This window comes from Heterocephalus glaber, unplaced genomic scaffold (genome assembly GCF_053883595.1).
Source record: "Heterocephalus glaber isolate CG9 unplaced genomic scaffold, H.glaber_assembly_v1.0 deba00001497, whole genome shotgun sequence".
NCBI lineage: Eukaryota > Metazoa > Chordata > Mammalia > Rodentia > Bathyergidae > Heterocephalus > Heterocephalus glaber.
The window spans coordinates 2927815-2939988 of NW_028258320.1; positions in this window are offsets into that span (position 1 = coordinate 2927815).

Genomic DNA, 12174 nt, shown 5'->3' on the forward strand with positions numbered 1-12174 from the left:
CCAGCTATTCCTTAGACAAAGGACTACTAATCTAGAATATATAAAGAACTAAAAAAAAAAAAAAAAATCAGACCCCCCCCCCAAATTTAAAGACCCAATCCAAAAAGGGATATCTGAAATGCATACACACTTCTCAGATGAAGACGTAGAAACAGCAAATAAATATATGAAAAAATGTTCAACATCACTGGTCATTTGAGAAACACAAATTAAAACAACACCGAGATTTCATTTCACTCCAGAAAGAATGGCTGGTAGGAAGAAATCAACCAACAGGCCGGGGATTTAGTTCAGTGGTTCCGCTGCCTGCCTCATAAGCGCAAGGTCTCGAGTTTGATCCCCAATAACAAAAAAAAAAGAAATCAACCAACAAATGCTGGCAGATCTCTGGGGAAAAAGAAATCCTTCTCCACTGTTGGTGAGAGTGTAGACTGGTGCAACCACTAGAAATCAGTGTGGAGATTCCTCAAAAAACTAAAACTAGAGGGCTGGGGATTTAGCTCAGTGGTTTCGCGGCCTGCCTTGGAAGTGCAAGGTCCCGAGTTTGATCCCTAGTACCAAACAAAAACCAAACCAAAACAAAACAAAACACCCTAAAAGTAGAGTTTCCCAGTTATTCCCCTTCTTGGTATTTTCCTGAAAGAATTAAAAACATCATACCACAGAGATATATGCACAACCATGTTTATAGCGGCACAGTTTGTAATAACTAAATCTTGGAAACAGCCCAAATGCCCATCAACTGGTGAGTAGATAAAGAAGATGTGGTTTTGTTTATACAATGGAGTACTACTCTGCCATAAAGAAGGATGAGCTGCAGACATTTATAGCTAAATGGATGGACCTTGAGACCATTCTCTTAAGTGAAATAAAGCGGACACATTTGTTTAAATACCACATTGTTTCTCCAGTGTGAGAAACCAAAAGTAGAAATAAGGACTGAGATGTATAGTGGATGCTGGGAAATGGGAAGAAAAATGTTCAAATGGGAAGAGAGAGGGAGAGAGGGTGGAGAGAGGGAGAAAGGAAGGGACAAGAAAAAAAAGAGAAAATACAGGGGAAAAAATGGAAACAAAGCTTTTTTACATAGTGGGGTAGAGGGGAGGAGGAGAATGGCGGGGGGCGAGGAAGAGGCAGGATATATCAAGTACAGGTGCAAATGCCCTGTGATGAGTGTTATCATTCTGTATGTCCAAAATGTTCCAGTAAAGGTTCTGCCCCCCAAAAAGCCTCTATAGCTCTCAAATTGTCAATAAGTTCTACTTTAATTTTTGTTTTTGTCATATTGCAACAGCATCAAATACTTTCCAATGTAGCTTGCTTATGAAAAATTATCAATTATTTTATAAACTTGCTCTATTTCTAATGCATTGTTTGGAAACCAAGGAGAAATCTCTGTTAAATTTTCATGTCCACAAATCCTCCACCTACTCAATTAGAAAGGTTTCTGAGTTTCACTGTAGATGACGAGTCCATCTTACTGTTTGATGCTAGGAGCAAAAGTCACAGAACAAAATTAAGGTGCACAGCAATAAAATGTTTGTACCAGAAAAGTAGTGAAAGTGACATGTATACACAATGGAATATTAGGAAGCCTTAAAAAGGAAAAAAAATTTTTTTGGAACTGGGAATCAAACTCAGGACCTTGCGCTTATGAGGCAGGCACCAGAACCACTGAGCTGAATCCCCAGCCCTTAAAAATGAAAATTTGACACACACTGTAATATGAACAAACCTTGACAATATTCTACCAAGTGAAATAAGCTAGTCACAAAAAAATATTGCATGATTCCACTTACGTGATGCAGCTGAAGTACTGAAACTGTTAGAAGCAGAAAGCAGAATGCATGGTGATTGCCAGGAGTAAGGGATGGGAAAGGAGGAATTTCTGTATAACAGGTACCAATAGCATGAAGTTTCAGTTTTGCAAGATAAACAAGTTCTAAAGATCGGTTGCACAACAGTGTGTGTTTAAATTGGGCATGTGGCAGTGCATGCCTGTAATTCTGGCACGTCAGAAGGCTGAGGCAGGAGGATTGAAAGTTCAAGCCCAGCCTAGGTAATTTAGCAACTTAGCGAGAGCCTGTCTCAAAATATGCTGGGTGTGGGGGTGCATGCTTGAAATCCCAGCACTTGGCAGGAGGATCGCCACAAGGTCAAGGCCAGCCTGAACTATGTATGGAAACCCTCAAAAACAAAACAAAACAAACAAAAAATTACAAAACCACGTGTCCCCTGCTCTGAGCGCCAGTTAAATTAATGAGAAATGTGTGTGTTTGAGGATTTTGTCACCAGCTAGCTTGGGTCCTTGTTTTAGTAGAAATGGAAATTGAAGCTGAAGCAGCAGTAGGAATTTATAGCAAAAGCTTTCCTTGATAGACAAGAGAAGACACAGAAAAGGAGCCTGCCTGAGCAGTAGCTGGAGGGCTCGCACCACATGGAAGGGGAAGCGCAAGGCCAGCTTTAAGGGTCAGCTTCGGTGGGTGGGGTCGGGCTGACGGTTACCTGAGTCCTTCTTGTCACAGCGTCAGGGATGGTTCCGTGGTTGTGAAATGCTTATCTTCCTCCCTGGTGGCTTCAGTCATGTGAAGCTCTGCTGTCCCTGTGACTACGGGTTCAAGACAACAGCAAGAGACGCCTAAGAGTCGCTCCATGGAGGGGATCTGCATCAGGACAGTGTAAGAGCTGATCATCCGATGTTCTTGTGAACCCTGAAAATCAGCGTAGTGACTCTTACCTTGGTGTCCTCTTTCTTAAAGGGGGATGGTGAAAAAATTTATAATAGCTAAATCTTGGAAACAGCCCAAATACCCATCAACCGACAAATGGATACAGAAGATGTGTTTTGTTTATACAATGGAGCACTACTCTGCCACACTGTTTCTCTGGAGTGAGAAACCAAAAGTGGAAATAAGGACTAAAATGTACAATAGACACTGGGAAATGGGAAGAAAAATGGGAAAGGGAACAAGGGAGGAGGAGGGGGAAAGGAAAGAAAGGATAAGACAGAAAAAGAGAAAATCAAAGGAAAACGTGGAAACAATGCTTTTGTACTTAAAGGGGGGATGGGAAAAAAAGAAGAAGCAAGATATATCACATGCTGGTATGAACTCCCTATGATGAGTGTTATCATTATGTAGATCTAAAATGTACCAATTAATGTTGTTCTTAAAAAAAATTTTTAAAAATGAAATAGAGACTAAAAAACAATACAGAAGATTAATAAAGGGGGGCCGGTGAGAGAGGCCAGGTGAATATAGGGTTAATAAACTTGGTTCTGCCAACTCCTAGACAGGCAGTCCCTGAAAAACATGGCTACACGCAGAGCTGGGAAGGACTTGACCCCGGGTTTACAACGTGAAGATTAAGCTTCGTTCTACTTTTGGTTACCCATACGGGCATCTGCAGACCCGAGCAGAGCCGTGGTTCTGCAGCAAAAACCACTTTAAAGTTCCTGTCTCCGAAGAAAACACAAATCATGCTCTTAATAAGTAACCGGGGAAGGGCTCTGGAGTTTGTCCTTTGTCCCTGTAGTGGTTTTTGGCTTTGTCAATCACAGATAGATTTTTATTGCCATTTCAAAGTCTTTCTCATAAGCAGGGAACACGAGACTATGAGATTGCATGGCTGTTTGGCAACATCGACAATTTCTATGGTCAAGAAAAATAACTCAGGAACCAGAGCCTCCACTCTGCAGAAGTCACCAGAAGCTCTTGGGGTCGCAGGGATGGAGTGGCATTCGGGGTCCTCTCCCAAACCTTTGCCTCCACTTGTCCTTGATTCCCAAGAGCCATCTCTCTGCACTAAATGTTGCCATCCCCCTGGACATCTTGCTCAAGGGCCCCAGGGTGAGCTGGGTCTCCTCACTGAGCAGAGGCCCTGCGGTCACCAGCCCCAGGCCTGCTTCCCTGTGTGCTGTGAATCCTCAGAATGCTGGCCTGGCCCAGCCTGCACTCCTTGTTGGGGTGACAGGGTGGGCGAGCAGCCCTTGGGGGAAGCAGCATGCTTGTGGCCCGGACACCCTCCCTCCCCTCTCTCTCACAGTTCTGGGGATCAAACCCAGGGCCTTGCACATCCCAGGCAAGTGCTCTGCCACTGAGCTACATCCCCAGCGCCCAGACTATCTCTTCTATTTGTTTCTTTGTTTTTTGAGACAAGACCTCGCTCTGCAGTCCAGGTTGGCCTTGAGCTCACTGTGTGGCCCAGGCTGGCCTCAAACTTGCGGAGCTCCTCCCCGCTCAGCCTCCTGAGTGCTGGGATCACAGGTGTGCACCACCACACCCAGTCCAACTACTCCCAGTGTTTTGGGACAACTGTTTACAGTGCCTGGGGTTTATACATTTATTTAATTTATGCATCTATTCCTTCAAATTTTTTAAAGCAACTACTGTGTGCCAGGCTCTATGACAGACATGGGGCTACAGTGTACTATGACACTGTGCTTGTCCTCTGAGGGTAAAAAGTCACATTGGGTTGGGGCCAGGTGGTGGACATGTCCGAGAGAGCAGCCAGTCCTACTGGATAGGGTCAGGAATGACCTGGGTAGAGTTCAGCGGGGGGCGGGTGGGGGCAGCCTGTGAGAGAAGGCAGAAAGCAAGAGGTGACTCGGGCAGCTGGGCGTCCCCAAGACTGGCACCTGAGGAGGGACCAGGCACACAGAGGGTTGAGGAGCAGGTCCATGCTGCAGCTGCCACAAGGCCCCGGGGCTGGGATTCAGGCCCTGGAACTTGGGGGCAAAACCCTGTCATCTCCTAGTCTGCACTTACACGTAGCACCAGCCAGAGTGTAGCAGCGCCCAGTGACCAGGGTGAGCAATGACCCTCAGTAACAGCACCAAGACTTTCATCAGCAACAGGCGTCACAGGAAAATGGTGGCACACACCTGTAACCCCAACCCTTTGGGAGGCTGAGGCAGGAAGGTCAAAAGTTTGAGTCTCACCTGGGCAATAAATGTAGGAAGACCCTGCCTCAAATTAAAAATAAAAAGGGCCGATACTCCAGAAAGAATGGCTGCTATCAGGAAATCAGCCAACAACAAACGCTAGAGGGGCTATGAGGAGAAAGGAACCTTCTCCACTGTTGGTGGGAGTGTAGACTGGTGCAAGCACTGTGGAAATCAGTGTGGAGAGTCCTCAAAAAACTAAAACTAGAGGTTCCATTTGACCCAGTGATTCCCTTTTTTGGTATCTTCTTGAAAGAATTAAAAGCATCATACCACAGCAATATATGCACACTCATGTTTATAGCAGCATACTTTGTAATAGCTAAATATTGGAAACAGCCCAAATGCCCATCAACCGATGAATGGATGAAGATGTAGTTTTCTTTATACAATGGAGTACTACTCTGCCATAAAGAAGGATGAGCTTGAAACATTTATAGTTAAATGGGTGCAGCCTGAGATTATACTCTAAGTGAGATAAATCTGACATGTGTTTAAATACCACATTGTTTCTCTGGCGTGAGAAATCAAAAGTGGAAATAAGGACTAGTATATAATAGATATTGAAAAATGGGAAGAAAATATTCAGATGGGAAGGGGAAGAAGGGAAGGGGGAGGGGGAAAGAAAGAAAAGGATGAGGAAAAAAAGAGAAAATAGGAAAATGGAAGCAAAACTTTTGTGTACAGAGAGGGGAGTGGGCTTGAGGGGAGAGGAGGAGAAAACAGAGGGGGGATGTATCATGTACAGGGGCAGATTTTCTACAATGAGTTATTATTATGTATACCCAAAATGTACCAATAAAAGTTTTGTTATCAAAATAAATAAATAAAAAGGGCTGAAGGTGTAGCTCAATGTGAAGGCCCTGGGTTCAACCCCTAGTACTTAAAAACAAAAGTGCACAAATGTTATTATACAGAAATTTTACTTTACGGCTTATTTTTTACTTCTTTAGACAAGGTCTTGCTCTACAGTCCAAGCAGGCCTTGAGCTCACTACGTAGCTCAGACTTGCCTTGAACTTGTGCTCTCCCTGCCTCAGCTCCCAAGTCCTGAGACTGTCTGTATGTGTGCACCACCACGACCATCTCACAAACTTTATTTCTAGGAAATTGTTTCATAATTGTGTTTTAACATAATTGGTTGCCTTTATGACACAGTATCTTTTATTTTATTTTGTTTTTTTGAGATAGAGTCTCACTATGTAGCTCAGGCTGGCCTTGAACTTGTGGCAATCCTCCTGCCTCAGCCTGCTGAGTGCTGAGATTACAGGTGTACAGCAGCACACCCAGCTTATTTTATGAATTTTTAAACACTACACCAGGAAGTAGGTGCGGTGGTGCATGCCTATAAATCTCATGTATTTAACTTTGGTCCTTGAGGAGACATCACACACACACACACACACACACACACACACACACACACACAAGTCTCATGTACTTGGGAGTCTGAGGTAGGAGGATCATTAAGTTCAAGGCTAGCCTGGGCAATTTAGGGAGATTGTTCTCAAGATCAAATTTTATTTGTTTATTTTTTCCTATTTTATTTTAGTTTTAGTTTTAGTTTTTTTGAGACAGGGTCTTGCTCTGTAATTCAAGCTGGTCTTGAATTCACTATATAGCCCAGGCTGGCTTTGAACCAAGCTTCCTCCTGCCTCAGCCTCCCAAGTGCTGAGACTACAGGCCTGCACCGGTCTCCTTGGCTCAAAATACAATTATACAAAAGAGAGGCCTAGGAATATAGGTAGCTCAGAGCTCCCTGGGCTCAATCCCCAGTATTTCAAAAACAGAACAACAACAAAAACACCGTAATAACAACCAAACAAACAAAATCCTATTGCACTAGGAAGAAGTGCATAGGCTCAACAGACTGCCAGAGAGGCTTCTGGAACCAAAACATAGATTTTTGTTGTTGTTGTTTTGCTTGTTTGTTTTGGTTAAGACAAGGCCTGCTCGGTAGCCCAGGCTGGCCTCGAACACTCAAGGGATCCTCCTGCTTCAGCCTCCTGAGTGCAGGGATGCTAGGCTGTGCCACCACCTGGGGCTTCTACAACAAACTCTGCAGGAAGGGTTTCCAGCCAGCAGGGTCCTGATGATCACTGGTCTGTTCAGGAACTCACCGAGGCAGCTGGGTCCCATGGAACAGACAATGGTCCTGGTCCTGGGCATGAAGATGGGGACCATGGGAAGGTGGGGGCTTTGGCAGTGGGGGTCTGGAGGCCCCTGAGCCCAGAGCCCTGTGTGCGCCCAGCCCATACCCCTTGGGCCCTGGCTGTGAAGCCTAGGGCCACCTCCTCCTGCCTCAGGGACAAAAAGATCGCACAGACAATTAGCCACTTGTGCCCCAAAAGAGCAGAGGCCTGGGAATTGGCTGGGAGGGGGGGGGGGGAGAGAGAGGGGGATGTAACGGGGAGGGGAAGAGGAGGAGGAGGAGCTGGGATTCCTGGAATGCCTCTGCCTCTTGAGTGGGTCCACCCGGGAGGGAGCTAAGTAATACATTTGAGCACAGGGGACTTTGGCCTTGGCGCTGGAGACCTGTGTCCCAGGGAGTTCTGGGTGGCCCCTTGGGTGCCTCGGGGCTCCTGACAGAGAGGCTGCTATTCCTTTAGTTCCATGAGCACCTCCCTCCTCCCGCCAGCAGCCCAGACCTCATCCTTGGGCCAGACTCCCAGCCTGGCCTGCGGACCTCACCGAGGGGAGCACACCGGGACAGTCCCACCCCCTCGGTCTCCCTGCCTGGCTCTCTGTAAGCGATGCCACCGTAAGACACCCTTTCTGTGTGGTTCTCCTGGGCCAGGCCCGGAGCTCAGTACTTTATAGCATTTCTGCATTTAACTTCACGAAGTTCGGCCGGGGATTTAGCTCAGCGGTTCCGCCACCTGCCTCGAAAGCACAAGGTCCGGAGTTCAATCCCCTGTACCAAAAAAAAAAAGTGCTCGCTTCGGCAGCAACACATATACTAAAATTAACTTCATGAAGCTTAACCTCTAAGGCGGCCTTTGAAATTATTCTGATCTTGGGCCAGAGTTGTACTAAGTGATAGACTGCTTGCTTAGTATTCTTGAGACCCTGATTTCTGTCCACAGCACTGCAAAGAAAGAAAGAAAGAAAGAAAGAAAGAAAGAAAGAAAGAAAGAAAGAAAGAAAGAAAGAAAGAAAGAAAGGTACACATTATGAGCCAGGCATGGTGGCACATGCCAGTAATCTCAGCACTCGGGAGGCTGAGACAGGAGAGCTGCCAGAAATGGAATCTGAGCCTGAGCATTCCTCTAGAGTCTAGACCCAACAAGGAATACAGGGAAAAGAGTGTGTTAAACTATACCACAAGCACAGCAGTCATGCACGAGATGCAGGTCAAACAACCCAGTTTCTTCAACAAATAATAAAGGGAAAAGGAGAGAAGGGAGAAAAATTGCACCCAAACCGATAGATTATAGGAGATTTACAAGAGAGTGAGCAATTACATCTGTAGACTTTATTTGGCTCTTTGTTTGTTTGAGACAGTCTTGCTCTGCAGTTCAGGCTGGCCTTGAACTCACTATGTAGCCCAAACTGGTTTCAAACCTGAAGTGATGCTCCTGCCTCAGCCTCCCACATGTTGGGATGACAGGCATTCGCCACCACGCCCGGTCCCTTCTTCGGCTCTTGATTCAAACAGCTAACAAGAAAAAACATAACTATTGACACTTGGTAACACTTTTACGCATTTGGAAATGGAAACATCAAATGGGTAACTGAGGATATCAAGGGATTTTTTTGTTAATTTTTTCCCTTTGGTTACTTGCTGCCTTTACCTTTTTCATCTATGGTAATATATACATGAAATGTACCTTTTAACCATTTTTAAGTGGTATTAAATTCATTCACAATGCTGTGAAATAATCAGTGTTATTTGGGGTGCGAGAGGTTGCATGCGCCTGTGGTTCTAGTACTCAGGAGGCTGAGGCAGGAGGGTTACTGAGAGTTCGAGGCCAGCCTGGACTACATAGAGAGTTCAAGGATAGTCTGAGCTGCATAATGAGACCCTTTTTCCTCATAAGTTCCCTTCCTTCATTAATGACATTTTTATGAATATCGTTAATGTAAATTGAACCAAGTCCCCGTAATAAAATCAACAGTTTTCTCCTTTAAAATGTTTAGGCACTTGGGAAGCTGATCTGGCAGGCAGATCACAGTTCAAGGCCTGCCAGGGGAATTTAGCAACTTAGGGAGATCCTATCTCAAAAGTAAATTAGAAAAAAAGTAAATAAATAAGGGCCGGGAATTTAGCTCAGTGGCGCCCCATGTCTCACAAGCTCCAGGTCCTGAGTTTGAGCTCCCAAACCAGCAAGAAATGAAATAAAATAAAAGGCTTGACCCATCCTTGTTCCCTACTTAAAATTTAAAAACCCAAGAGCACATTCTTCCTTTCATTTTGAAATTCAGGAAAACCGAATAAGCATTTTCTCCAACATAAAAGTTCATTTACAGGCCGAAGCAAATGGAGAAGTCAGGTCTGCCTTACCTTTGAGTTTCTGTCTCCCTGTCATCCATCTACCCGTCTCATTTGCCTTGGCCCTCTGCCTCCGCACACTTTCCTGCATGAGAGACATCCCGGCTGAGGATTACATTTGGATTGGTGTGGTTGCCTTGCAACCCAGCACTGGGCCTGGGGTGGAGCTCAGTGGTAGAGCATTTGTCTAGCATGTGAAGCCCAGGGTTGAATGCCCACTACAACAAACAAAACAAACTTTGTACCTTTTTGCTGTTTATATGTATTTTATACATCTGCTGACGATAGTTAACAACAATGTATCGTATACTCGAAAATGACTAAGAGAGTAGATTTTAAATGTTCTCACTATAAATAAATGATAAGTATGCGAGATAGAGCCTATGTTAATTATCATGATTTAGCCATTCCACAATGTAGAGATATTTCAAAACAGTATATTGTACACTGTAAATATGTACAATTTTGTCAGTTAAAACATAAAAGGCAAAAATATTTGCTGAACAAATACATAAGTTACAGGTGGGAAGGGACATAAGTGATGGTTTTTTGTTGTTTGTTTATTTTTGAGACAAGGCCTGGCTATGTAGCCCAGGCTGGTCTCAAACTTGGGACTACAGGCGAACATCACCGTGCAGTGATGGTGAACCTTTTAGAGACCGAGTGCCCAAATTCCAACCCCAAATCCACTTATTTATAGCAAAGTGCCAACTCTGCAATGAAACCTGAACACTAAGGTTTTAGTTTAGAAAGAAACAGCTGTTATCTGATGCTTCCATGCTGGAGTGACTCGGCTCTCGGGCAGACAGAGAGGGCTCTGTGTCCTGCTCTGGCAGGCATGCCATAGGTTTGCTGCCACTGCTGTAAGTGATGTTTTAATACATTCAATAGGAAAAAATAAAAATGTCTGGCAAGAAATAGACAAAAAGCTTGCCCTTTTTGGGGCAGGAAGTAGAAAGAGTGGTAGGGAAATGGGTGATTTTGATTTTTCTTGGTTATACGAATATGCATTTTCTAGTGGTCTCTCAACAAACAACTGTTATTTGTCCACTTGTAAATATACACATTTGTTTTTTTTGAGACAGGGTCTTGCTGGGCAGTTCAGGCTTCCCCTGAGCTCACTATGTAACCCAGGCTGACCTCAAACTTGGTGCAATCCTCCAGCCTCAGCCTCCTGAGTGCAGGGATTCAGGTGTGCACCACCACACCCAGCTTGTTTGTTTGTTTTGAGACAAGGTCTTGCTTTGTAGCCCCGGCTGGCTTTGAATACTCAGTGATCCTCCTGCCTCAGCCTCCAGAGTGCTGGAATTTTACAAGCATGTGGGCTGGAGATGTGGCTCAGCGGCACTGCACCTGCCTGGCAAGTGCAAGGTCCTGAGTTTGATCCCCGGTACCGCAAAAAACAAAACAAAACAAAAGACAAGCGTGTGCCACCCTGCCTGGCTGTGCATTAAAAATATTAAAACTAAAACAGCAGACAAGTGTTCTTTCCAGATGGGTAGAGAGAGAAAGCCCCTAGTAACTGCAAACACTTTGCCTCGGGACTTATATCTGTCCTGCTTTCACCCAAAGCCATAGGGGTGGCACGTTCTAGGTGCTCATAAGTATTTGTTGACTGACGGAATGGTGATCCCAGAATCTGGCTTGGAGGATGGGGGCCCAGGGACAGCAGGAAGGACACTGAGGCCTTGCTGAGTAAAGGATGAGAGGAGCAGGGTGCTGCACAGAGGGAGTGGGGGTGAAGGACCAGGAGTTCAGGAACTTTGAGGATAGGGGTGCACGTGTGGCATCAGTGGCCATCCTGTCCCCACGCCGGGAAACCGAGATGCTAGCAATTGGGAGAGCAAGAGGAAGCTTCACAGACACAAGGATGCAAACCAGTCTCTGGGGCATGACCAGAAGTGGGGTTGACAGAGGACCGGAAGTGACAGACAGCTGTCAATTCCATGTCCTGCATCAGAGTCCAAGGTGAAGTCGCAGAAGCAAACAGAGGCTGCGTCCAGAGGCAGGTGAGCCGAGAGCAGTGATGGCGAACCTTTTAGAGGTTTCAGTGATACAAATGGCCCACTGCGGCATACGTGCTATAGGTTTGCCACCGCTGGCCTAGTGCGAGGTTTTTCTCTTCAGGAAGGACCACTGGCTTGGGCCAACGGAGGCGGCCCTGTGCTCCTGCCTAGGCTGGACCTGATTCTCACACCAGGTGCGTCCCTGTTGGAAACAGGCCTGTGAGTCACTGGGAACAGAGGAATTCGATTAATAAAGATTCAGTCATACCACAGCTGTGGCCAAGAAGCTGGTGCACCTCGGTGGCAAACCTTCCCCACAGGCAGGAGGGCAGCCACACACCCCATGAACCCTCCTGCCTGTGCTCACCCACATCTCACCACCCAGAGGACTGCTTTGGGATGAAGGCACGGATGTTCCCAGGGTTCAGATTTCAAAAATCTTCCCACTCCCAATCTCAGAGGCTAGGAACTTGTTGCAAATTTGTTTTGCAGTTCCTTTTCTTCTTCTCCTTCTCCTTTTTTAATGTTGTTGTTGTTTTGATTCAGGGTCTCGCTATGTAGTTCAGCCTGGCCTTGAGCTCACTATGTAGCCCAGGCTGGCCTTGAACTCACAGCGATCCTCCTGTCTCAGCTTCCCAAGTGCTGGAATTACAGGCCCGGCTGATTATCTACTCTTTCTGCAAGAAAAGATGTAGAGAAGGTGTGGCTCAGTGGTTGCGCACTTGCCTAGCATGT